Genomic DNA, 27,315 nt, shown 5'->3' with positions numbered 1-27,315 from the left:
ACTAATGATGAATCCATGCACAATTACATAGCAACCTCAAGCTATCAGGCCCCAACCAACTTGCCCACCCACAGTCTCGTGGGCCACTTGGCATACTTGGGTGACCTCCTCCTTAGGTCTCAAAATTTCATTTTCAAGCCTCAGAGGGGCCAAAGCTCTTAAACTTTGGAATTTTTGTTGTAGCTAAAAAGAACTTTCTTTCTATTTCCAACAAACAAAAAATGTAATATAAGGTAAATTAGATACAACTTAATGGATTTGCAATGTAGTTCTACATGCTATAATCGGTACATCATGCCTATGCCAACATGTACAAATAAATCTGAACAATAGATCATTTGAAGGCAAGGAAAGCTTTAGACACCACACTTCCCTCTTGATCACTTTTTACTCCATGGCACTTGGGGTTAGGGGTCGACCTAGCCAAGGAGCATGACACTAAAGGTCACTTTGCCTAAGGGCCTCTCACTAAAGAGCTTGATGCATCACTTAGGCTGCTTCCCCTGGCCTCACCCATGCCCCAGCGACAAGAGGACCCGAGTTAGGGTTGGTCAGTCTCCCTCTAATTATACAACTAAAACCATTACAATTGTGAGCACTATCACAACCCTCATCCCAATATCCAACTGGACTTACTTTCATCACAATCCATTTACTATAATTCTTGCTTTAAAAGTCACTTTAATCAATGAATGCATTGGGGTTCTTATACACACTAAAAGTAAGATAGAAAATCACTTATACATGAAGAGAATCAACATTATATAGCATAGAGAATTCTTATTTTATCACTTAAAATACTCAAGGTTGTCATTAAAGGAGCTTCTTTATTCTAATCTCATGACAATAAAAGGAAACAACTTAAGACATCATAATGATTGGTCTATAGTCATTATATAATTATATATAAGAAGATATTTTAACCTTAACTAAGAGAGTATACAAAGATCCCTACTAGTACCTCATTAGAGCTTCTCATATATTAATAATATAATTTTTACTAACCATTTCCTAAGTCAAAAATTCTATTAGTTTCTTTACAATTTATGTAGACTCTAATTAGATCTTGCATGTCGTAACCTTAATGATTATGTTTTCCTTTCATGTAATTGCTTAATCCTTCCTTGATAATCCTACACTTACACTTAGTTCTATGTAATATAGGAATAAAATTGCATATACATGTACTTAAAAAATATCTACCTTTAAACAAGAAACAAGAAAATGACATCATTCTCGCTCTCTCTTTTACATTATACAATCAGTTGGAAAGAAAGGAAATCATGAGAATATATGCACATCCCATGTCCTATTACAATTTTAAGAAAGTAACATAAACCCTAATTGGGGAGGTAGAAAAGATTATATAAACATCCTATTAACAATTTACATAAGCTTATCTAAACAAAATATATGTCCTAGCATGATTTAGAGAGAAGAATGAAATACCTAGCTTATTCTTCCTTGTTAATATCACTTAAAAAATTATTCTATAGAAGATAAGCCTTAAAATAAATGAAACTAAATACTACAATAGAATGAGGGTTTAGCAGCGAAAATAGCATCAGTTTTATAACTAGAAGGGTATGGAGATGTCGGGCCCTTTTCGCTGCTAAAAAAGCTACTATTTTTGCTGCAAAACGGGTTCGTTGCTCAGCAGATATTTCGTTGCTCCGCAGCGCCATATCACTGTTGGGCAGTGATATTTCATTATGCAGCAACAAAATATCATTGCTATTCACACTGCTATGAGCAGCGAATGTACTGCATAGTAAAACAAAATTGGGGTAGACTAGGGAGTCTGCACAAGACTCCCCAGTTTTCCATAGCTCTTTTTTTCTAATGTAGATACAATAAAACTAACACAACTTCATGTCCTACTCAGCATCGACAAGTGTACTGTAAAACTTGATAAATACATTTTTTAAAAATGGATAAAAATCGCAATTCATGGTTTTAGGAATGTCAAAATTCAATTATAATACTTGGCAGAATTACATAAGTGTATGATTCCAAAAAGCTCATATACAAGACAAAGGGTAATGAAAATCTATGGAGCTAGGGGCTACATTGAGAGGGTCTACATCTCATGCATTGCAATTATTATTGTTCCTTGTAGCTCCACCCCCTTCCCTTCTCACATTTCCATTGCTTCTTGCTTGGACATTTGCACCACCATTTCTAGTAACATGATTCAAAAACACAATAAAACTAACACAAGTGAAAATCAGCTTTGCAAAAACAAAGAGGTTTAGGGTTTAGGAATGTACTTACTTGTCATGCTTGCCAAGCATGTCCTCCAGTAATAACAATATATCCTTCATCTTGCACCCTTTCAAATAGAGCTTTCAAACCCCATTTTGTAATGCAAAATCATATTCATCTTGCATAGGGGAGTGGTCCACTGCTTCAAGCTATCGTCATACAAACAAATGAAAATTATGATTATGTTGTTATTTAAGATAACCTTCTTTAATTAAAAGACAAGATACAATTTGAGTCTACTATATACTTACAGATATTGTTGGAATATCGACTCCTCCTTCACGTGTAACATTGCACCGCAAGTTATTTGCCATCTATCCAAGAAAAAACATAAATACTTAAAACTCTTATGCATACTCCAATGGATGAGTCTTATGCATATGGCCTTATACATATAGCCTTATGCATATGGCTAATGCATGAGGCTATCGACATGCCTAGGTAGCTACCGACATGCATTAGAAGCTGTCGGCATGCCTAGGTAGCTACCGGCATGCCTAGGAAGCTACCAGCATGCATAGGTAGCTACCGACATGCCTAGGTAGCTACCGGCATGCATTGGAAGATACCATCATGCATTGGTAGCTACCGGCATAAAGCTTATGTATACGGCCTTATGCATATGGCTAATGCATAAGTCTCATGCCCATCTCTTGAGAGAAGCATATCTCTCTAAAGGCTATCCATAGAGCATGGAAAAAAAAACAAAGCCTAAACTTACAAACCCTATAACATGTAAACGCATAAGAGAAGAAACATACAAGAAAGAGATATCTTACCTTGTGAGGCTTATATGTGTTGAAAACCTACAAAATCAAACCAAATTAAGAAAAAAAAGTATTAATTACAAACCCTAATCTTAAAATCCCTAAAACTTACAAACCCTATAAACATGTAAAAGCATGAAAGAAGAAACATACAAGAAAGAGATCTCTTGTGAGGCTTGTATGTGTTGAAAACCTACAAAATTAAACCAAGTTAAGAAAAATAAAGATCTCTTATCATATGAAGCTTTAATGGAGAGCTCTTAATTAGGGAAAAAGAAGAAGGAAAAATACTCGTAATGGTTAAGCTTCAATAAGAAGGGAAGAAGAAGAAAAGAAAAACTTAAAATAAAGGAAAGAGAAAGGAAATACTCAGGCTTAAGCTTTCATGGAAAGCTTGTTTGCATAGGAGATAAAGGAAAAGAGTAGACATACCTTGCTTGAGCTTGAGGAGGATAGGGTAGGAGAGGTACAAGTAATAGATAAGGCATAAACCTGCAAAAAAAGTTAGAGTACAAGTTTATTATATTCAAAAGATAAAACTACATGGCGAAAAAAGAAGTGGCAAAAAGTGGGATATTTTTACAGTTTAGCAATTTTTTTCGCTGCTATAAACGCTGCTGAGCAGTGATTTTTCATAGCTAGGCAACGATTTTTTGTTGCTAAAAGCATTGAGAACCAGCGACAAATTGTTGCTCGGCATCATGAGATATTTTCCTTTCGAAAATGCTATAAAAAACACTGCTAAAAAATCTTATTGTGCTCCCAATGTGTTGTAGTGAAACACAAGCATAAGACACAAACCCAACACTCTCTCTCAATATACATGGAGAAATTGGAAGAGATAAATTCATAGGAAAGAGTTTCCTATGCCCTATTACATAGGCATAGCCTTATGGCTTCTCTCCTCTCCACATTAAACAATACCCAAGACTCATAAATGGACACATCATCATTCAATCATAGCCATGAAGCATCATAAAAATTGAAAGGAAGACAAGAATATATGGTAGGAAGAACTCAGGAAAACAAGAAGATTTAAAACACCCAATTTCTAGTAATTCAAGAGAGGGTTAAGATTGATTATACTCCTTGATTTGCTTGCTTTTTCCTTTAATCTATAGATAATAGATAAAGAGAAGATCACCACCAAGATCCTCTTTGCTTCAAGGAGGACCACACACCAATAGAACACTCTATGGGAGAGCTCCAAACCGTAAGCAATGAAGAGAGAAGAAACAAATTTGGACAACAATGTGCCTCAAGTATGTGTGATCCAATCCCACTCTTCCTTCCATTTTGAAAAGATGTCAAGAATAGCATGAGTATGGGGAGAGAGTGGGAGGCCATGGGGAAGCCCATGGGAATAATTGTATGGCACATTGTGATTAGATAATATTGGAGAGGTTCCACATGAATGGGTGCATAAATAGGATTTATTTAATGTATAAGTAATCAAAATTTGCTTTGCATTAAAACCTTAGTACATATACCATTATAAAATCGACATTTATGAAATCCTATGGTTCCAGAACTCATAAAGAGGGAATTTAATCCCAAAATCACTCTTCCTAACACTAACAAATTATTATTTGTACATTTTATTTAATTCTAAGCTGGCTCATAGCTGTTGTCGTCCTGTTGGCTACTACCGTCATAGTCACTAATTTTAACAGAGTGAATTTACAATGTTTCTTTTATTACTTTATTTTTAAAAATTATATATATATATACATATATATATATATTAAAAATAATTAATACTACCTATATTGGAGGAGAAGGAAATTTACATCTTTTCCCCCTAAAAAACGACTTGTCCTTAGTTATTGAAGTGGGGATAGGCTTCATGAAGGTCATCGTACTGCTCTAGGTAGCATCTTCTATGGGCAAATGTTTTGATTTTATTGAAACTTCTCAAAGAAGTCTATTTTGAAGAGGTTTCCTTCAAAAATTAAGAATCTTGTTTAGGAATGAATACCTAGCTATCATTTAAAATGTGAGATGGATCACCTATATATCTCTTAGAAGACTCACATGGAAAACATTGTGAATTCAAAAATGTGGAGGTAATAGCAATTCATAGGCTTGGTTGCTAATCCATTTCATGATCACATAGGGACCATAGGCTTGGTTGCTAATCTATCTCGTGATCACATAGGGACCATAATACCAAGGATACATTTTCCAAAACTTTCCTAGAGTTCTAAAGCTCTTCTTTGGGTTAATCCAAAGAAACACCATGTCTCCCTCTCCGAAGAGTCTAACGGACCTTTTTAAGTCTACATAACTCTTTTTGTCGATCTTGGGTCTTGAGCTCTTGGAAAATCATTTTGACTTGACGATCCATTTTTTCTAGCATTTTCTTAGTAGCCTCCACATTAATTAAGGGATTTAACCATGTTAGAGGTGTAATACGTTCTTGTCCATATAAGGATTTGAAAGGTGCAATTCCAAAACTCCTATATAGGAAGCATTATAAGAAAACTCTATTAAATGCAAAAACTTAAACCATATTTTGGGCTCTTGATTGTGATAAGCTCAAAGCATATCTTCAATGACTTGATTCCCTCTGTCTGCCTAACCATTTTGTCTCTGGGTGATAAGCTATTCTCATATCCAAATGAATACCACCGATGGTCTCAAAGTCTATCCAAAATCAAGAAGTGAACTTATTATCTTTGTCATCACCACTTACTATCAAAAGGGTATAAGAATATGGCATAGCGGAAAGAGATAGCAAGACGAAGCACAATAGACAATGCAATATATACCCAATGAAGAGAATTTAAAATTTTGATTATACCAAAGAGGTACAAGTGATGGTGCTTTCCACCCGTGCGCTCTCAAAAGTAGAGCTTAGATGGAGATCTAAATATACTCTGGATAGAATATGTATGAAGTATAGAATGGGGTGGATACTCACAAGCATTGGATGCCTTATCTCATGGAAACCATGTCCATATATAGTACTGTAGGCGGTGTGGTAGACCTATATACAATGAGGGTGGTTACACTACATAGACACGGTCACCGCTCGCATATCAAGAACGCGGCCCACCGCCCCCACTGCCCACTAATGATGGACCTGGTATATCCGAGGGAATATTCCTCATACCGTCTCCTCGGGGGCTGCCACCCCTGAGTCCTAGCTAATGCTCACCATTCCCCTAACCATCATCAATGGTCAGAACAATGACCCCATTGGCGTCTAAGCCGAGGTTCCCACTAAAGACATGCGCACCATGGCTACTCCTCATAATGGGGGCCTAACAAATGTGCATTATACATCAAAGTGAGATACATGCTAAGAGGCGGGCATTGAGTGTATACTAACAATGAGGTAACCCATTAAGCTTTACTATTTCTTTATCAAATATATGGGCAATATTAGCCATAGTAAGGGTCCTTTATAGGTAATATCAGCCATAGTAAGGGTCTTCTTTATAGGTAATATCAGCCATAGTAAGGGTCTTCTTTATAGGTAATAAATGAGATACCTTGGTTAGTCTATCCCCATCACCACCATGATGGAATCCTGAGCATGAAGACCCTTGACTTGCTCTAGAAGAGGGTTAAAGGTATAGAAACTACCATACTAAAATCTAGACGGCTACTAAGACAATTAGCTAATACATTCTCTTTGCCAAGGTAGAATTTTATTTTAAAATCAAACTCTTGGAGAGTTTCAATCCATCTCCTTTGCCTCATGTTAAGATCGGGTTGAGTGAAGATCTATACACTTTAAGATCGGGTTGAGTGAATATCTATCCACTTTAAGCTTTTATCAGTTTGATGACTAGTTAAAATCTCCATCCCAACAAGTAATGTTTCCAAAGCTTAAGTGCATGAATGACTGCAAGAAGTTCCAAATCATGGGTAGCATAATTTACCCCATGGTATTGAAGCTTACAAGTCTCATAGGTAGCTCGATGGCCTTGCTACATCAAAACGGCACCAAGGGTAGCACTTCCAGCATATCAGTCTACTTCAAATGGTTCATTAAAGTTTGGAATCTATAGCAAAAGGTTTCATTGAACCACCTTAAATTTATCAAAACTACTTTGACATTCTTGTTTCCACTTAAAAGGGAGATCCTTTTTGAGTTGAGTAGTAAGAGGGGCGGCTATCTTAAGCATAATTTTTACAAAAATTCTACACCACCCTGTTAGACCCAAGGAACCTCTAATGTCCCAAATTAATTTTGGAGTAGGCTAGTTGATTATTGCTTTGATCTTCGTGGGGTCAAGAGTTAGACATTCCCTCAAAACTACATGTTCAAGATACTCAATCTTATCAAAAAAGAAAATTTATTTACTTTTTCTGGCATATATCTCCCTTAAGGTATCCAAAGAACACAACCACATAGTCATCAAGTTGTTCTCAAAAAACATCTGACATTATATCTATTGAAAGTGCTAGGAGCACTAGTTAACCCAAAGGGCATATAGCTCTCTTAAGGTATCCAGACAACACAACCACATAGTCATTAAGTTGTTCTCAAAAAACATCTAACATTATATCTTTTGAAAGTGGTAGGAGCCTTGGTTAATCCAAAGAGCATCCCTTTGAACTTGTAATGGCCATATTGAGAGTTGAAGGTTGTCTTTGGTATATCCTGATCTTTTGAGGTTTTTTAGTTTTTTAGTTTGTTTCATAATTTAAGCTTTCTAGTTTTCTATGCTTTTGATGTTACTTGGCATACTTTGATTAAAAAGTGATTAAAATAAATTGATTAAAATTATCAATTTCAAGAGAAAGGAAGGGAAAAGGAAAAGAAGCAAGAACAATGAAAATAAATAGCGAAAGGTGTGGGGAAGAGAACTAACTTGGGTGAGCTCTTGGATTTGAAATGTTTAAGATTGTACTAGACTTTCCAATGTGAGCTCTTAGATTTGAAGTGTTTGAGATATTTGGGTCCTTAGTTAGTTCATGTGTGATGTATTCTATTAGGTTAAAGGTATGGCTCCCAGTAACAAAGGTTGGGATACAACTAAGAAAGTCTTTGTGCAACTACATAGGCATGAAAACATTGTGAAGTATTGTGACCCGGATTTTTAATAATGATTACAGTAATGAGCTACTTGCAATAATAGGTTAATGTGCATGAGGGTTTTTGGTTTGGTTGGCATTTAAGCTCATCATTCTCTTAGATTTTTCTACTCCAGCTCTCAATCAAGGCAACATAGAGCTCCTAATTTGTGATTTTAGATATTCATTTATCTCGAATCCCTCGTTTGGCTAGTTTAGACCAGGTGGTTTCCATTTATCTCCAATCCCTTGTTTGGCTAGTTTAGACCAGGTGGTTTCCATTTTAGAATCATTTTTGAGCATGTTGTTGTCCACACAAACTACTTCTTTACAACATAAATCAAGGTCTCTAGGTTTGAAACCAAGATAAAGTTTTGCAATGTGTTCTTTTTTAGAAATATCTTTTCAATTAAGCATTATTTAACTTCTCCCAAGGTTCACATTGTGAATCCAAAATTTCAAACTGTATGATAAATTCATGGATTGTTTCATCATATTTTGCTTAATCGAGTAGAGTTCAAGTGATGCACTCCATTAATGACCTTGTCTTAAAAACTTATAGATCAAGGCTGCATAGTGCAAATTTTTGTACCTTGGATGGATAGTCCTGACTCCTGAAAGCTTCACAATGCTGCTTACTTACATGAATTTATATAGATCAGTGGATCCATCGTATTTATCTATACATTTTGATATTTTACTTGCAATGGGTTTTGGGAATTTGCTTGGGCTATGTGCAGCTTCTTCTTGATCAAGGACACTTTTCAATACATGTGTAACCCCCCTTTTCCTAGACTATTCAACATGGGAATGGTATGTTCATCTAGGGGTTGCAAGGGTTATATATTTATTTTTATCATGTTCAAAGGATTTGGTCGTGCTAGGAGTAGGAAAAAATCATAGGGGGATTGGCATGACGAGGGGTCTAAATCCCATTGGTCCATGACATGACCAAGGGAATTGGGACTTGCATCTGGGGCATGGACCTCAGGCTAGGATGGAATCTAGCAACTATATTTGGTTTGCAAGTATTGCTATGTTTGTCCCCCTTGCATATGCCAGCATGATTCAAATGTGTAAATTACCTGTTAACCCAAGGGCCAAGGTTAACGGACACCACCATGCACACGTTAACACATTTTAAGACCTTGCACACATTAAATAATGGGATACTTATCATTGACTACATGCTAAGAAGACACATCTAGCTACTGGAAGAGCTGAGATAAGGGTGTGGATGTTTGCAATCAAGAAGGAGTAGCCACCATGGACATCAAAGAATAGCTTTCGGCCACCCTAAGCAAGCAATGTCCACCCAAAGAGAGACTTTGGACACATGTAATATGCTCTAATCTTACACATGTACTTCATGATTGTACTCAATGAGGATGGTATGGCTTGTATAAAGGCCAGTGTCCTATGCACTTCATGAATTATCTTGAATTAGGTCTCATTAGTTCACTTTTAAGTGTTGGGTGCCCAACTTTATTAAGTATGAACGCACGTGGTGGCTAGTTGTGGCATGTATATAAGTGACTTTAACTAATGAGAAATGGTCATTCTCTTGGGTCTAGATTTGTGCCCAAGCTCTTGCTCTCTCATGAGTGTCTACCTACTTTTGGTGGTTCACACGTGTGTGTGTGTGTGTAGCCAATCAGAGTGTGTGTGAGCTCTTGTGTAATACACCCATTATCTTAGAGTTGCTGCTTGGACGTGAATTATAGTAAAGAAGACCCAAGCTCTACTTGGAGAGCTTCACGCAATGATAGTAGAGTTGAGGTCTTCACACATGCAAGCTACCACATCAGATGTTGTGACTCAAATGAGGACACATTAAGACTTAATCTACCCATTTCTTTCTAGATTATCTAGAGATTATTGCGGTTGTATTGGCCACTAGGTAGGGCTTGTTTGGGGGGTGAAAGATCCTTAGGTTAGTTTGTCTGCTTTTGTGGTGTTTAAAAGGTTGGATTAGGAATGGATTTCTGTGTAGGATTGTGATTTCTTGTGTGACTATAATTTGTTGTTTTTTCTATTGCATTAGTTTGTAAGGATCACATTGTATCGTTTTAAGGATTGCATCACATCACATGGTTTATTTGGTTTGTTAAATTGCATTGATACACAGATTAGACTAGGGCATATTTTGCAGTTGTTAATAAGTGTTCATTAATCCTAGGCTAGGCCTTGGACCAATTGGAGAGGGTTCTTGGCACAACAAGGGACGAGTGGTGAATAGTGGTGAGAGAGGGCAGAAAGAAGCCTCCACAAGGATAAGGAGGCAAAAGAGAGCATCACTTGTAAAACACTATTTTGATAGAAAGAGAGGCTACATAGTAAGAAAAGAGAGAGACTTAGGTGCTAAGCATTGTCATTTAAGAAGACGAAGCATAAATGGTAGAGTTGGCTCTGCACAGTATTGGGGGCTATGGGTAGCTCAACATTACAAGAGAGGCAAAGGTGGCTTGAGGAGGTCAGAGGAGGCATTGTGCAAGTTAGCATCTGAGAGTCCAAGGTGAGCTCTCTTATTTAAGTGATGTTGAGGCTAACTAGGGAAGAGAGCTATCGAATTATTGTGGTGTAGATGCAGGTCCAACTTTCCCAGTTTACCCAGGAGAAAGTGAGGTAAGTTGGAAATTGTTAGCCGTGGTCGCGACCTGGAAGGGGCCCTTTCATTTAGAAGAAAAGTTTTGGAGTTTGATATACCGGGGTAGTGTGAGCAAGAAGGTTTCAGAAGTCTTTCACCCCCACCTAATAGATCATGGGTTCTTAGCTTGACACAAAGTGATAGTTCTACAAGTGTAGAAAATGTATGAAAGATCCCTGCCCCCTCTGCGCAACAAATTCTGGGGTGCTAGTAGTGGAAGTAGCACTTCTTGCACAGGGCAGAGCCTCTCACTCGGGGCCTCGTCCCCACGAATATCCGGACAAGAGACTAATCCCTTGGTTCTTCCAAAACCGAACCTAGAAAAACTTCCCTCGCCCAGCAGATCGACGATTCCTCTAGGATATTTTATTCTAACGCAGTCAAGGTCTTCACTAACCAAACTGATCCGACCTAACCCGTAAATCTCATGGTCAGATCAAGGAAGAGACTTGCACTTGGATCATAGAGACCAACGCTTTTTTCCTCGTCAAGAGGCACATCCATTGATTCTTTTCTATAGAACAAGGACTATCCGGGATTTACTTCATCTATCGTAACATAATAGAATTGAGTCTCATTTTAGGGATCCATCAGTCCAGCCTAACCCCATCCTATGGGTTAGCCAACCGCCCAAACCACTGTAGTGGTAGGATCCATTTAGGAATTTGGTTATGTTTTGCCCTGGGTACCAGGGAAAAGATTTCCCAGGCTCCCTAGCTAGCGCTTCAAGCAAACTTCAAGATAGTCACACCACTTACACACCCAATATGAAATTGCCTGTTTCACAGATTCAGTTGTCTTTAAAACAATCTTTCAATGAAACCATAGTATCACTGATCATAATCCTCCAAAATATCTAGCTTGAGTTCCAATTTGCAATCATTCCTTCATCACTGTACCTATGGCATCATTGGTAACCAGAACGCTCTCACCACCTGTTCACTCAGAGGCCTTTTCAATAGTTCCTAGCTCATAGGATCTGGAAATATAATTACATAAGAAAAATCCAGATGGACTCTCCATTGAAGATCAGCAAGATCAACCACAAATCCATATAAAAGAGTCATGGACTCATCCGTTGAGGTCCAGTAAGGCCAATCAACCAAATCCATACCCGAGTTCAAAAAACAACTCTAACACCTTATTCCATTTTCTTCCCCGACGCACGTGTGGGTATCTTTGGGCGACATATAGTCAGCACCCTCTAGGCTCCTTCGTAGGTCACCTAGCGCTTCACTCATAGGCTGCTTCCTTGGTCCCTCATCCACCACCGTACCGGAAGCTCACCATTTAAATCAAACCGAGGCTGGTCAAGACCTCGACCGAGGCCTTGCTACACGAGACGTCCTCCATTCGTCAGTGCTGTTGCAACTTTATCACTTAGGTCTCCCCACGATCTCATTCACAAGAAGATGGTCAAAATGCTTCCCCAGCATTCTTGACATAAAACAGCCATTTAAAAACAGGTTTCATAAATATAGTTTTTAACAAACTCTCATCTTTCCACATTGTTCCATATCATTTCTCGTTATTCCACATTCTTCTACATCAATTTACATTGCTTATTCTGCATCCAGTCATATGTAGTCCCATCGTCCTTCATCCACTCTCATCCAATCACATCATATTACATCTCATCACATCTATCCACATCTATCCTGATCACATCACATCACAACATATCCACATTGCATCTTATCCATTCATATCACATCACATCCATCTTCATTCATTCAGATCCACATCACATCCACTTATCATCACATCACGTTCACATCCATTCACATCTACCCAAGTCCACATCTCATCTATCCACATCATATCTCATCCATTCATATCTAACCACATCCACATCACATCACATCCATTCACATCACATTCACATCTCGCCACATCCACTCACGTCTCATCACATCCATTCACATCCATCACACCCATTCACATCCCACATTCATTCACATGCATATCTATCACATCACATCTCATTCTCATCCATTTACATCACATCACATCCTTTCACATCTTATTCTCATCCATTTACATCACATCACATTCTTTCACATATCATTACATCTCATCACATTCACATCCACATCTATTTACATCACATCGCATCTCATCCACATCTCATCACATTCGCATCCACATCTATTTACATCACATCACATCACATCTACATCCACATCCATTCACATCACATTACATCTCATCACATTCACATCCACATCACATTACATCTCATCACATTCACATCCACATCTATTTACATCACATCGCATCTCATCCACATCTCATCACATTCGCATCCACGTCCATTTACATCACATCACATCTACATCCACATCCATTTACATCACATCACATCTCATCACATCCACATCCATTTACATCACATCCACTCACATCTTATCACATCGCATTCACATTTAGTACCGTTTTCTACTTTCAATATACCGATAGGACTTTTTCTAAGTTTCTGCCAATTGCTTGGCCTAGTTAAAGGTACTTTTTTCTCGATGGATATCTTCCTCAATTTTCTCAAGTGAAATATATTCAATATTCCTCTTTGGAGTAAAAGATTCATGGGATTTACAAAAATCAATTCTACCCATATTTTCCAATAAAATTAATAATACTCAAAATTTCACTTTTGATAAATACTCATAATTTGAATTATGCCAAAAGTTTCTCTTTTACCATTTAATTACTTGGATCTCAAAAATTCATCTTTTTACATAAAAATAAATTTACCAAAAATTCCTCTTTTACCATTTAATTATTTTTGTATAAAAATAAATTTATTAAAATTTATTCTTTTCTCATAATCAATTAATTATGCAGAATTATAAAAAAAATATTTCTCATGAATATGATGAAAATAATTCTTTTTGCATAAAATGTCCAATCCTAGAATATGGTAGGAAGTCCTCTTTTAACATTATGCATAAAAATAAGATATGTATTATTTTTTAAAAAATTTCCCATAGCTTCACTGTTATTACTGATAATTCTCAAATGTTTTTCTAAAGAATAAAAGCTTGTAATGAAAATATGATAGTACTTCCTCTTTTATGCTTAAAATCGAACTATGAATTTAAATCATAATTTTAACCATAATCATAAACTTAATTATGATTATCCCACTAAATTAAGGTAATTCCATTATTTCTCTTTTTCCAAATTGATAGGATAATCTATTTCTCATTTAGAATCAATCAAAGTAGTTTTAAACTACTTATAAATAATCTAAAAGAAATAACCATTATTTTGTTAACATAAAATCATAAAAATATCATTTTCTTAATCTCTAGCTTATCAAGCCTAGAGTTTAGATTTGAATTAAGAGACTATCATTGAGAAGCATCCTTTTTCAAGGGATTTAGCCATAAAGATGGCTATTCTTTTAGAGAGAGAGATTTACTTAAAGAAAGCATTACAAATAAGCATAAAGATTAAATTTCTCTTTCATAAGCATTAAGACTTTAAGGGAAAGCTTGATTTGAATTAAAACAATCATTTAGAAAGCTTCTCAAGCTTGAGAGGGGTTGAGAAGAAGAAAGTTATTGAGAAAATTAGAAAAAAAAACCATAAATTTTGATTTTACCTCCAAGTTTGGCTTGATTCTCTAGTTGCAGTGAAGCCCCCGACCAATCAATTGGTCCACCAAGAGGAGAAGAGCAACTCCAAGAGTTGTTCTAGAGAGAGAGAGCTCCAAGCTCTCAAGAGAGAAAAATTTAAAGGATAATAAAAAATATGATTATTTTAATATAATACTTGCACGGTATAGCTCCAATATCCAATTAAAAATGATTGAGGGTCTATTTATAGGTGAGGGAGGCCACTAACCAAGTCCAACTAGGTTCTAGAACTTTCTAGGTTCAGTTTGACTCAATTTGGACAAGATTTGGACCAGTTTGGCTCCCTTTTTTATTTGGTTTGATCCAGGAGAGAGCAGAGATAAAAATATCATAATTTTTTTGAATTAAAAACCCTTCCACACATGTGAAAGAGGCACCCACCTCAAGAGTCCCCCTTTCCTTACCAAGGTGTCAAAAATGCATCATTATTCTAAAATATTTTATTTTTTTAGTAATATCTCTTAATTTTTAACTAATAAACCTTGTACTCAGTCAACTCTTCATCTTATGTGAGCATTTATTCATTTTTGGATATTTTCTTTTATTCTTTTATATTTATCTCATCCCAACACTTGGATTAATCTAATTGGCCCACTGGAACCTTAATTGGACCATAATCCAAAAATTTCTGAAAAATGTAGACCCTTGGGCTAAGGTCCCTTATACCATTTTCAATTAATTCCTAATGCATATTGAAAAGTATATTTTGAACTTCTATTTCAGGGGAATCCATTTTAGACACTAGGAGGATTTTTTTATCCAAAGATATCTCAATTTTGGATTATCTCTCTCTAGACATTTTCGCTCTCTAGGCCAAAATAGGGTAAAACAAGATCTTTCTTCTATTTCAGAGAGGGAAATAATTATAAGAACAGAAGGGGAGGTTCTTACACCTTTACACCTCAAAAGGTGGAGGGAGGAATCTTACAATGTATCATGTAAGGGAAAAGAAAAGGTGGACCAATCCCTTGGTATGTCTTACATTTCTACAAGACATTCATATCTTGATGGAGATAGTGGTTCAGAGCAGTCTTAATAAAGAGTTAGGGATTCCGACAATTATTACACCTAGCGTCGTACAGAAGGCAAAATCAACCTTAAAGACACCTCATAGTGATCGAGGAGTACGCAGGTCTGAAAGGGTAAGATACCCTATTCAGAGATTAATTTATGATGAATATGCAGCCTATCACTATGCATACATAGTTAAAGTGGTGCTGCAAGAAAAAGAGCCCACATTCTTTGAGGAGGCTCTAGGGCATAAGCATTGGGAGAAAGCCATGGATGAGGAGATGGTTTCCCTAGATGCAAACATGACATGGGATTCAATGTTATTGCCTAGTGATAAGAATATAATTGGATGCAAGTGGGTATACAAAGTAAAGCACAATTCTAATGGGTCAATTAGCAAGTATAAAGTAAGATCTGGGTTGCCAAAGGTTATGATCAAACCTATGGCATTGATTATGAGAAGACATTCAACCCAATTGCCAAAATGGCAATTATGAGAGCTATAATTATAGTGGCTATAGTAAAACAATAGTCTTTATATCAGATGGATGTAAAGAATGCATTCTTGCATGGTGATTACAAGAAGAAGTTTATATGATACAACCACCTAGTTATGAGAACAAGAGTCATCCTAATTTGGTGTGCAGGTTACATAGAGCTCACTACAACACGTCGAGTGCATAGTAGAGTTTTCTAGCAGCGTTTATTTTGTTGGGATGTCAAGGATTCTATTCGCTGTCTCGCTGAAAAAAATTTATTGCTAAGAAGTTCCTCTGGCAAAAAAAAATTGCTTCTCCAACAAAATTTGCTATATAGCGAAATTACGCTACTTTTTTGCTACATGAAATTTGAGGAAGTTGTTAGATGCTGAATTTTAAAAATAAATCTCACATACACACAGAAAATGATGTATAGTTTTTAAACATCCAGTAGAACCCTTGGAACCATGTTTCGAGGGAAAAAAAAAAGATAGTTGAAAACTTTTGAGAAGCAAAACAATGTTAATCATGAATCTATCCCATCTTGTAATAAGACCATATGTGTTGCTTCATCAATGTCTATATCTAATGGAAGATCAATGAAAAGATGGGGTTCCATATCAATATCAATATCAATATCACTATCATGATCCAATGAAGCATTGTCATGATTGATAGGTGATCCATCATCTTCTTCGGATTGATGTTCCTCATGCTCTTAATCGCCCCCTCCAAAATGTTTTCTTCATCGTCTTCCTTCAATGAGTCAATTTGAGGTAGTACTTGCACCTCATTCAGAGATTTGGCCTCCACATCTTGATCTTGAAAGATATGTTTTGAACAAGGGAAAACTTGTAAAACATACCACCACTTTGGATCAATTCGATCAACATGAAACACAACCTAATATCACAAAGCAAATAGGTTACTCTTTTATTATACTACATCAAGATTTAATTTGGTATTGGTTGGGTTACTAACATGTTGACAATATTGAGGTAGTACAAAATTATCTTTCTCATCATTCCAAAACTTGGTGGAATCAATTTGAAAGAACCTATTTGGGTGTTTCTTCAACGGTTGCTTGAGCACCTCTATTTATCACCTTGAACCATTTGACATCAAAGATGAATAGAAAAAACGCTCTAAATCCAGCCTCGATAATATCTTGAATAGTTCCACAATACTCAAGATTGTCCTCTATGATATTGGTATCATGTCTACTAGCTTGCTCAAAAGTTGCCATCACACCACAATCAAATGTGTTTCTTTTAGAATCCACATGCTGCGTGCAAAAATGCCTTCCCTTTGACCATATTGTATCATATAGTTTGTACTAACATTAAGCAAAAGCATGACATTTAGTATAGTGCATTAAACAAGGTATATACGTGAGATAGAGATGAAGAATGTACTTACTTGAGGGTCACATCCTCTTGCATACTCATGCTCTTCTCTTGTGATCATCTCTCCATTTTGCGATGCCATCAATATTTCCATATAAAGCCATTCTATATTGATCACATTTGATAAAGGTTCCAAGCTAAGCGAGAATGGTAAGCATCTACATGCTCTTATGAAAGCTCTTCTCTCATCCTTTTGTCTATTGATTACATCCTTGTATCTCCCAATCCACTTCTCCATGATGGGACTATTTAGAATGTGGAATGTATTCACCTTGTGGTGTAATACTTCATCCAATCTTTGTTGCCTTCCTTTTCCCTGAGGCAAATTAGTGATTAGTCAGTCATCCTCCTCATTGCTCCACAATCGTGGCATGGAAGGATCTATGTGAGGTTTTTGAGATATACACAAGAGACTCTTGCATCAACCATCCCTCTGACATGCTTGATTCTAGCCTTAATCTTTGTATCACAAAGTCCTTTAAGGTTTTCATTAACCTTTCAAGGAAAAACATCCATCGAACATGAACAACACCACACAACGCCACTTCATCAACCAAATGCAATTGGCTAGTGAGAATTGTTCTAGGAAATTGGCTAGTGAGAATTGTTCTAGGAAATTTTTCCTTGATCATGCACACTTCCTCAATAGCATAGCATTGAGATGAGCCATCTCAATTGATGTAGGATCTATCTCCTTTAAGGATATGTACCTACATACATAGTAATCATGTGTACTATTGAGCACATGAGAATACCAAATAAGCAATATAACTTACTGAATTGAAGAGAAGAGTCACACCTCACCAAGCTTCCCATTTTGTAAATAGCCTCTCTCACTTTCTTGTCTCCATAACCAACTATAGAAATTGGAAGAATAAACTGCATAGAAAAAAATTGAAGCTAGTATATGAGCTCACAAAGAGAAAATGAATAAGCAAATATTTATATACCTATAATAGCTTATGCTAATCTTGTGTCTTGAGGCCATATAATTGTTCCTCTCCTTTCTTTTTGGTCTTTGTGAAGGCACCCTTCAATTAATGCATTACTCCCATTGGTGTACAAAAAGAGGCAATCACACTTTTCACCTTATTGTGCTCCCTCTTAGTTAATACCCTTAGTGCCTTTGCTAGGACTATTTTGCCACTCTCACTTTCAATTGGCCATGCACTTTGAAGGCATCCAATGTTTTCTAAGTCATCCCTTTCACCCTTTGTATCTCTTTTACCAATTAAATGGTCCCTCCTCATCAAAGTCAAAAGAGTCATGCTTGCACTTAGAATTCTTCACATGACACTCTAGCATGATCACTTTCCTCCCCCTCATCAGAGTCATGCTTGCACTTAGAATTCCTCACATGATGCTCTAGCTTGAGTCAGAGTTTATGCTCACTTGCAATTTTTTCTTGAAGTGAAAAATTTTGCTCTTGCATAGTGGGTTGTTTAGGTAGATTGGCCATTGCAACAAATAAATAAATAAATAAAGATGAGAAAATCAGCCCTTGAACCGTGTTGAATTTGGGTTTGAAGTTGTCAAATGGTTAATCTTAGCACCATCCTTTTGCTCCAATTCAGAATGAAATCTAAGCATGATCAAGAATCTTGATTTTTGGTTTACTTTGGCAAGATTTTTAAAGCCACTTCAAATTTGTTGAGTATCCAAAAATCCTGTCAAAAGATTAATAATATAATCTTACACAAAAGCTTATACAAGCTTATCTTCAAAAGCTCATAAAGTTCATAAGAAGGGCTTAACAAAAATGAAAAGATCAGGTTTGCTGAATTGTGCAAAAAAAATAGAGAGAAGCATACATCTCTTTTTTGAAAAATTGGAAGGCCTCTTGCAACCAAAATTTTGGGCATCGTCAAAGGGATCAACAACTCGGAAGTGTTTGAGGTGTTATCTTTGAATCTAGTTTCTTTGTCACATCAAAGCTTATAATAGTTACACTTGTAGAGCTTATAAGCATAGAAGCTTTAGCTACTTTTAGTAAAAACTTCCTTTGATTGTTAAAAACCGTTGCACTATGCTCCAACATAAAGAAGACAAAAACCAATAAACCCACTGATGTGTTGGGGGAGTCTTCCTCTATAGCTCGTTTGAACACACCACCAGAGGGCTGTTGAAAATACAAGTGAATAGGGTGTGTGCGGGAACAAGCCCTTGATTAAAGGCTGTAAAAGAGGATGTGTAAATGTGAAAGAACCTATGAAAAGGTGAGAAGAATCTACTGGGAGAGAATAAAGGGTAGCATGAGAAGATTTAGGAAGTGTGGAGATATTTTGGGAAAAGTGAAGAGGTGGAGAGAATCAAGCAAAAGAGGTGGAGATATTCTGGGAGATGTGGAGTGAATCATGGAGAAATCAGTGGGATTAGATGCTATGATGTAAGCTCTATAAATTGAGGCATTGCCCTAATGAGAATTTGCTGGGTTTTTGAGTATCCATGCCTACATTAATCTTTTTACCCTTTACATCTTAATTATTTGCTAAATCACTTTGTTAATGATGTTGATTCTAGTGTTTGATCCACCACCATAGCTCATCACAATGCCCTAATTTCAACATGGTATCAGAGCCATGCCTAGAATCCATCATTTTGTGAGCCCATTATCTTGCTAATTATTTTGCTAATTAGGATTAGTAGAAAATTATAATTTTTCCTCTTTTTTCAACTCACCTCTGTACCCCCAGCCAGTGGAGGAGCTCCCTCTCCTTGCACACATAAAATTAGGCCAAACCCTTCTAGCACATGATAGCTATCTCAGTGCTCTTCAAGCTCATCAAGAAAGAAGCGCAAACCATCAAACGGAGCTGGGAGAAATCCATGTTTTAGCAGGCGCCGTTTTTCAGCAGAAGATCTCAGATCTTGTCTTCACCAAATCAAAGTTCTCTAATTCCTCTTAGCCCAAGGTGTTTTCAAGCATGCTCTACAAGCTGGTGAAGACAGAATTCAATTTCATCAAGTCTACAATGAGATCCAAGCTCTTCATCAAATCTGCAAGTGACTTTGGTAAAACAGAGATTAAACTTTCAATATTTGGTCAAATCTTGTGTTTCTTGGCTTAATCCTCTACTAGACTCATTGCTATTAATGGCTTTGAAAGCATTTCAGCTCATTTGAAGTCTAAGGCACCAGATCTGGACTCCCCGCATACTCTATTTTTTGCACACAAAACAGTGGATTATTTTACTAATCAGTGATTAATCAAGATTAATCACTATATTTTGGTGCAATTAAGGGTTCAAATTAACGATCAGGTATTTGATATAGATCCCTATAACTTCAGATTGCAATTCGGAGTTGGTTTGATACTCCAACCATTCCGTACAAATTGGTTACCCTTGATTTAATGTAATTTCTGGAAAAACTATGCTGATAAATTTGTGATAATCACATTTAACCCTTGGTTAATGCCTATAAATCTCACTCAAATTCAAGATTATTCACAGCCAGAGTTGCATTTGGAATGTGCATAAGAATGAATGCTATACGCATTATGTATTGGGCACATTACATCAGTGTAAATATGGGATCAGACACTGCCCTTGTCCCCAGGTAAGACCTCCCGCATAAATTTGGGTTTGCATTGCATAATGATACAAGATAAACATCAAAAACCCAAAGGAGTTGTCAGCAAATCATTTGAACATGTTGCTCACATGGAGTAAAAAGACCTGATAGACAAGCTCATGGCCCCAGCCATGAAAGAAGAAGAACATCTCCTTCCAAGAAGAAGATCCACACCAAGAAGATCTAAAGGACGACATGGACACGAGAAGAGAAGCTGCCACAAGAAGACTGAAAGAAGAGACGGACGCGTGGAGAGAATCTGCCCACAGCAAGAAGACTGAAGAAAAGAGAAGATGTGAGGCTCCAAAGAGTGAGGAGCCATGTGAAAATCTCAGAGAGAGAGAGAGAGAGAGAGAGAGAGAGAGAGAGAGAGAGACCCCACAACCCAATGTAACTTGCCCCAACAAAGTAAAACCACCTCTGAGCCACCGATGATGTAGGCCACGTGGTAGATGTATGTGTGAGCACTTTAGTCAAGGTCACGGGCACTTATAGTAGCCTTGGACACATAGAGAGAGAGTGTGTCAAGGACTATGGAGTTTAGGGACTTGAGGCACTGGTGTCACGGGCTATCAAGTAAGAGAGAAACTTGGTACAGGGTCCAGGTGTGCTAAGATAACTTGAGGAGAGGTGTAGGCACTAGTCGCGGACTAGTAAGGGGAGGCAAACTTGGTATAGGGTCTAGGTGTACTAGGAGTATTCATTTGAGGGGAGGTGTTGAAAATACAAGTGAATAGGGTGTGTGTGGGAACAAGCCCTTGGGCTGTAAAAGAGGATGTGTAAATGTGAAAGAACCTGCGAAAAGGTGAGAAGAATCTATTGGGAGAGAATAAAGGGTAGCATGAGAAGATTTAGGAAGTGTGGAGATATTCTGGGAAAAGTGAAGAGGTGGAGAGAATCAAGCAAAAGAGGTGGAGATATTCTGGGAGAGGTGGAGTGAATCATGGAGAAATCAGTGGGATTAGATGCTTGGATGTAAGCTCTATAAATTGAGGCATTGCCCTAATGAGAATTTGCTGGTTTTTGAGTATCCATGCCTACATTAATCTATTTGTTAATTACCTACTAATTACGTCTTAATTATTTTCTAATCACTTTATTAATGATGTTGATTCTAGTGTTTGATCCACCATAGCTCATCACAATGCCCTAATTTCAACAAGGGCTCTAAAAACTAGCACAACATAAATCTAGAGCACCAATCAACTCAGTTGTTATCCTTAATCCCTCAGTTAACACAAAAAAGCTCTCAAAACTCCTCAAACCAATTCAGTTGACTCCACCAACTATCGTCCCATGCTAGACCCAACCTTCAATAACTTTAATCTTCACTCCTACGTCCTCAGCTGACCTTTTTTTACCACCAGATGACCAAAAACACTCCCAGTTGACACCACTCAACTGATCAACTTCTGATTGTAAATTGAATCGGATAGCTACTACTGACCCCAATTAGCCAATATCCCAAAAAAGTCTTCCAATATCAACAAACTTCAAATTCCTTGCTTTAGAACTTCATTGGTCCTATTAGCTCTCCCTTGCTGACCTCTTGCTGACTCTGGAATACCTTTCCCTTCTATTCTACAAAACTGACCTTTGACAATTAGACCAAACCCTAAGCCACTTCATTTAAACCCAAAAAGGCTACCTCTACCCTTGTATACCCTCAACTGACTCCTATTGGTACTCAGCTCACACCTTTTTGACCTGAAACAACCCTCAGTGTGCTGACATAGACTATCATCCAACCCACAAACTATCAGACTGTCAAACTGACTTCCAACTATTCGTTAGACCAGACTTCATAAATGTCAAACAAGACAAAATTTACTCTTCAACGACATCGGCTGACTAACCCTGATATCTAGTGGACTTTAGCTCTGACTTGGCCACATACTGCTGACTCAAATTTAAGCTTTCTAACTCATACTCCCTGATTTAGAAAATCTTAAACCCTCACTCACACATGAATTCTCTCAATAATCTCAAATCAACCAACATATACCATAGGATAAACAACTCTTCAATCAAAACCATAGGGAGCCTTCTACATATAAATGATAAAAGAGCCTATCTCAACAACCCTGAGACCTGGAGATCCAACAAGATATGAAAGCATCAAGAAAACAGAGGAATCATCCACAGGTATATCTCTTCAAGTATTTTTCTTCAATTTTGTGAGATCCCTATTCCCACCGCGCAACGGATTCGGGGTACTAGCAGCGAAAGTAGCACTTCTTGCGCGAGGCAGGGTCCCACACTCGGGGCCTCGTCCACGGATATCCGGACAAAAGACTAATCCGTCGGTTTTTCCAAAACCGAACCCGGAAAAACTTCCCTTATCCGAAAAGCACGGGCGATTCCACCAGGATAACTCTTTACTCTAACGTAGTCAAGATCATTACGGATCAACTGATCTGACTGCACCTTTAACGGTACTTGGTCAAATCAAGGAAGAACTTGCACTTGGATCATTGGGATCAATGCTTTTTTCCCCATCAAGAGGCACAGCCGTTGATTCCTATCCATAGAACAATTTCTATCCGGGATTTACTTCATCTATCGTAATAATAGAAATTAAATCTCGATTTACGGATCCATCAGTCCAGCCTAACCCCATCCGTTCCCATGGGTTAGCCAACCGCCCAACCACTGTAGTGATGGGATCCAATTTGGAATTTGGTTCGGTTTTGTCCCGGGTACCAAGGAAAAAAGTTCCAAGGCCCCCTAGCCGGAAGTTCATGCAAACATAAAACTAGCCACACCACTTACACACCCAATATGAAATTGCCTTTTTCTTAGCATCAGCTAACTTTAAAACAATCCTTTAATGAAACCATAGTACCACTGATCACAATCTTCCAATTTATCCAGTTGATTCATAATTTCCCATCATTCCTTCATCAGAGTATCTATGGCATCATTGGCAACTAGAACGCTCACCACCTGTCCACTCAGGGGCCTTTTCAATAGTTCCTAGCCCATAATACTCGACAATATAATCACTTATAAAAATCAAGATGGACTCTCGTTGAAGATCAGCAAGATCAACCAACAGATCCATATAAAGAGCCATGGACTCATCCATTGAAGACCAGCAAGGTCAATCAACCAGATCCATGCTCGGTTTCACAAAACAACTCTTACTCCTTGTTCCAATATCTTCCTCGACGCACGCGTGGGTATCCTAGGCGACCCAGAGCCCGAGCACCGTATGGTCAGCACCCTCTAGGATCCTTCGCAGGTGACCTAGCGCTTCACTCATAGGCCGCTTCCTTGGTCCCTCATCCACCGTACCGGAAGCTCACCATTTTAATCGAACCGAGGCTGGTCAAGACCTCGGTCGACCTTGCTACGCGAGACGTCCTCCATTGACTCTCCGTCAGCAGTTGCAACTTTATCAGTTAGGTCTCCACGACCTTAAACACAAGACGGTCAAAATGCTTCCCCAGCATTTTTGACATAAAACAGCCATTTACAAACAGCATTTACAACAGTTTACAAATACAATTTCTATATTAACTCTCATTTTTCCACATTATCCCTCATTAATCCACATTACTTATTCCACATTCCATTTATATGTCTACTTATCCAATCACATCATTTTCCATCTCTTCACTTCAAATTCCTTCACATCACATATCATATATTCACATCCATATCCACATCCATATATCCACATCCACATCCACATTCACATCTACATGCTTACCTCCATTTTCACATTCTCATTTATACATCCACATCCCATATCCACATTCATACATACACATCCATATCCACATCCATAAATCCACATCCACATGCATACATCCACTATCACGTCCTCATTCATACTTCCACATCCACATCCACATACATACATATATCCACATCCACATTCCCATTCACATCTATACATCCACATCTACATCCACATACATACATACATCCACATCCACATTCCACATTCACATCTATACATCCACATCCCATATCCACATTCATACATACACATCCATATCCACATCCATAAATCCACATCCACATGCATACATCCACTATCACATCCTCATTCATACTTCCACATCCACATCCACATACATACATATATCCACATCCACATTCCCATTCACATCTATACATCCACATCTACATCCACATACATACATACATCCACATCCACATTCCACATTCACATCTATACATCCACATTCACATACATCCACATCCACATCTACATTCACATTCACATACATCCACATCCACATTTCCATTCACATCTATACATCCACATCTACATCCACATACATACATACATCCACATCCACATTCTACATTCACATCTATACATCCACATCTACATCCACATTCACATACATCCACATCCACATTTCCATTCACATCTATACATCTACATCTACATCCACATACATACATACATCCACATCCACATTCTACATTCACATCTATACATTCACATACATCCACATCCACATTTCCATTCACATCTATACATCCACATCTACATCCACATACATACATACATCCACATCCACATTCCACATTCACATCTATACAACCACATCTACATCCACATTCACATCTATGCATATACATCTTCATGCATACATCCATTTTCACATTCATACATCCACACTCCCATCTCCACATCCACACATCCACATACATACATCCATTTCCACATTCCCATTCATATAACCCCATATGCCTTCACATCTAATCTTTTACATCACATCCATTCTTGCCCTATCATCACAACCCATATACATCTTATCCTATCACATACACTTCTTACCTCATCTCATACACATCTTAATTCATCTTAGAAAACCAAGTTCATTCATGTACAACTTCCAAATACAGAAATGTGAAAACCATAATCTTTACTACTATGGGCCTCACTTGTCCTCCAGGTTGAAGGCACAAAGTAAGAAAATGGTGTTCGTACACTTCTGCACTTCCTCTAGCAAGATACACTCAGATGATTCATCAATAAAACCATGGGATCACCATATCGCAATGAAGCCCACCACTTTGGCCTTCACTTGAGAAATAGCATCATCGTTATCGGGAAGTGGAAAGGATGTGAGACCTTTCCATGCTTGTGTACCATCTATGGTCTTCTTCTTGACCTCCACATTAGTGGCCTCCCTCTAGATACACACAACAACAACTTCAATGCTAATATTTGATGAAGGTATCACAAACAAAACAAAGGACGGTTTAGGATGGTGTACTCTACTAACAAGGCTGTGATTAACAAAAGTTATTTGGAGCTTACCTCTATATTTATAGTAGTGGGAGAGGTGTACTCTACTTTTGTAACAAGAAAAATCTTTGTCCTCAAATTTCTACACCACAACTATAAAGACATCTTTTGAACTTTTTTGGAAAAGAGCGAGTATGTATTGGAGAACCTTCACCCTCTCTCTTCTCTCTCTTTCTTGTTGTTCCCCTTTCATTTTTGTAGGATTTCAAACCAATGAATGCTCGTAACGTGAATACCAGAAAATGCACAACCCATAGCGAGAGGGGGAAGAGGGAGGGAGGGGAGGGAGAAAGATATTGTACAATCGAACCCTCTATAATGAGCTTGCTTCCACAAAGGCTACATAGGTCCCAAAATACTACAAGTCAACTGATAATCCATGCTTTTACTTGCCTAAATTCGGGTAGGTTCTCCTACAAGGCAAGGCATTGTAAAGTTCAAGGTCCGATAGGATAGGTTGGTGGAATGAACATATTCTCGTTCTAGCTTAAGCCTAGCACATGCAAATAAATGAAGTACAAGTACTCGTATGCCAGATATGGCTTCTTCTTGCATTCTTTATGTGTAAAATCTGGACATGTACAACACGATTCATCTTTCACATGCATATCATATTTTCCACGTGTGCATCATCCTTGTACGATTTGATCTTGAAAACTTCATACTTGTGCTCTAGTCTCTTCAATTCTTCTACCACCGTAGCTTTCATTTTTGAAGAGGCCTTTATTTTTTTAGCTGCTTCCTCGGATATCAACGTGTGGTACTTGACTCGTATGCCATTTTGCATGCCTAAGCCACTAACCTCTATGTTAGTAGTGGACCCATATGGCAGTTCTTTAGAAGTTGCAGTTGTAAAGAACCTTGAAACCCGACTACTATTTAGTGGGTGGGCATAACACCTTCTGCATTCTTTCTCTCCAGCTGGTATCCACCTTCCCATAATGAATATACCTCCTTGTTCTATGAGTTAGTTCCTATAGAAACTGGCCATATCTTTCATGGTGGTGGATTGAGCTTTGGGTCTATGTTGGTGTCCACAATATAGCAATGAAGCATGTCGTCAGGGTAGAACCACATCCATTGTCTAATGAGACCATTAGGGTGCTTGTGATAGTCTTCAAAAGATGGTGCAGGCACATCCTTCGTAGATCCGGCTATGTGTTGCCCACACCTCTTACCCCCATGAGGTGATCCCATTGCATGTGACCTTGTTTGCCAATGCATGT

The sequence above is a fragment of the Cibotium barometz genome, chromosome 1 (assembly GCF_041138505.1).
Source record: "Cibotium barometz isolate CiBa-2024 chromosome 1, ASM4113850v1, whole genome shotgun sequence".
Lineage (NCBI taxonomy): Eukaryota > Viridiplantae > Streptophyta > Polypodiopsida > Cyatheales > Cibotiaceae > Cibotium > Cibotium barometz.
The sequence above is the reverse complement of the archived record's forward strand: the minus strand, read 5'-3'. Positions refer to the sequence as shown.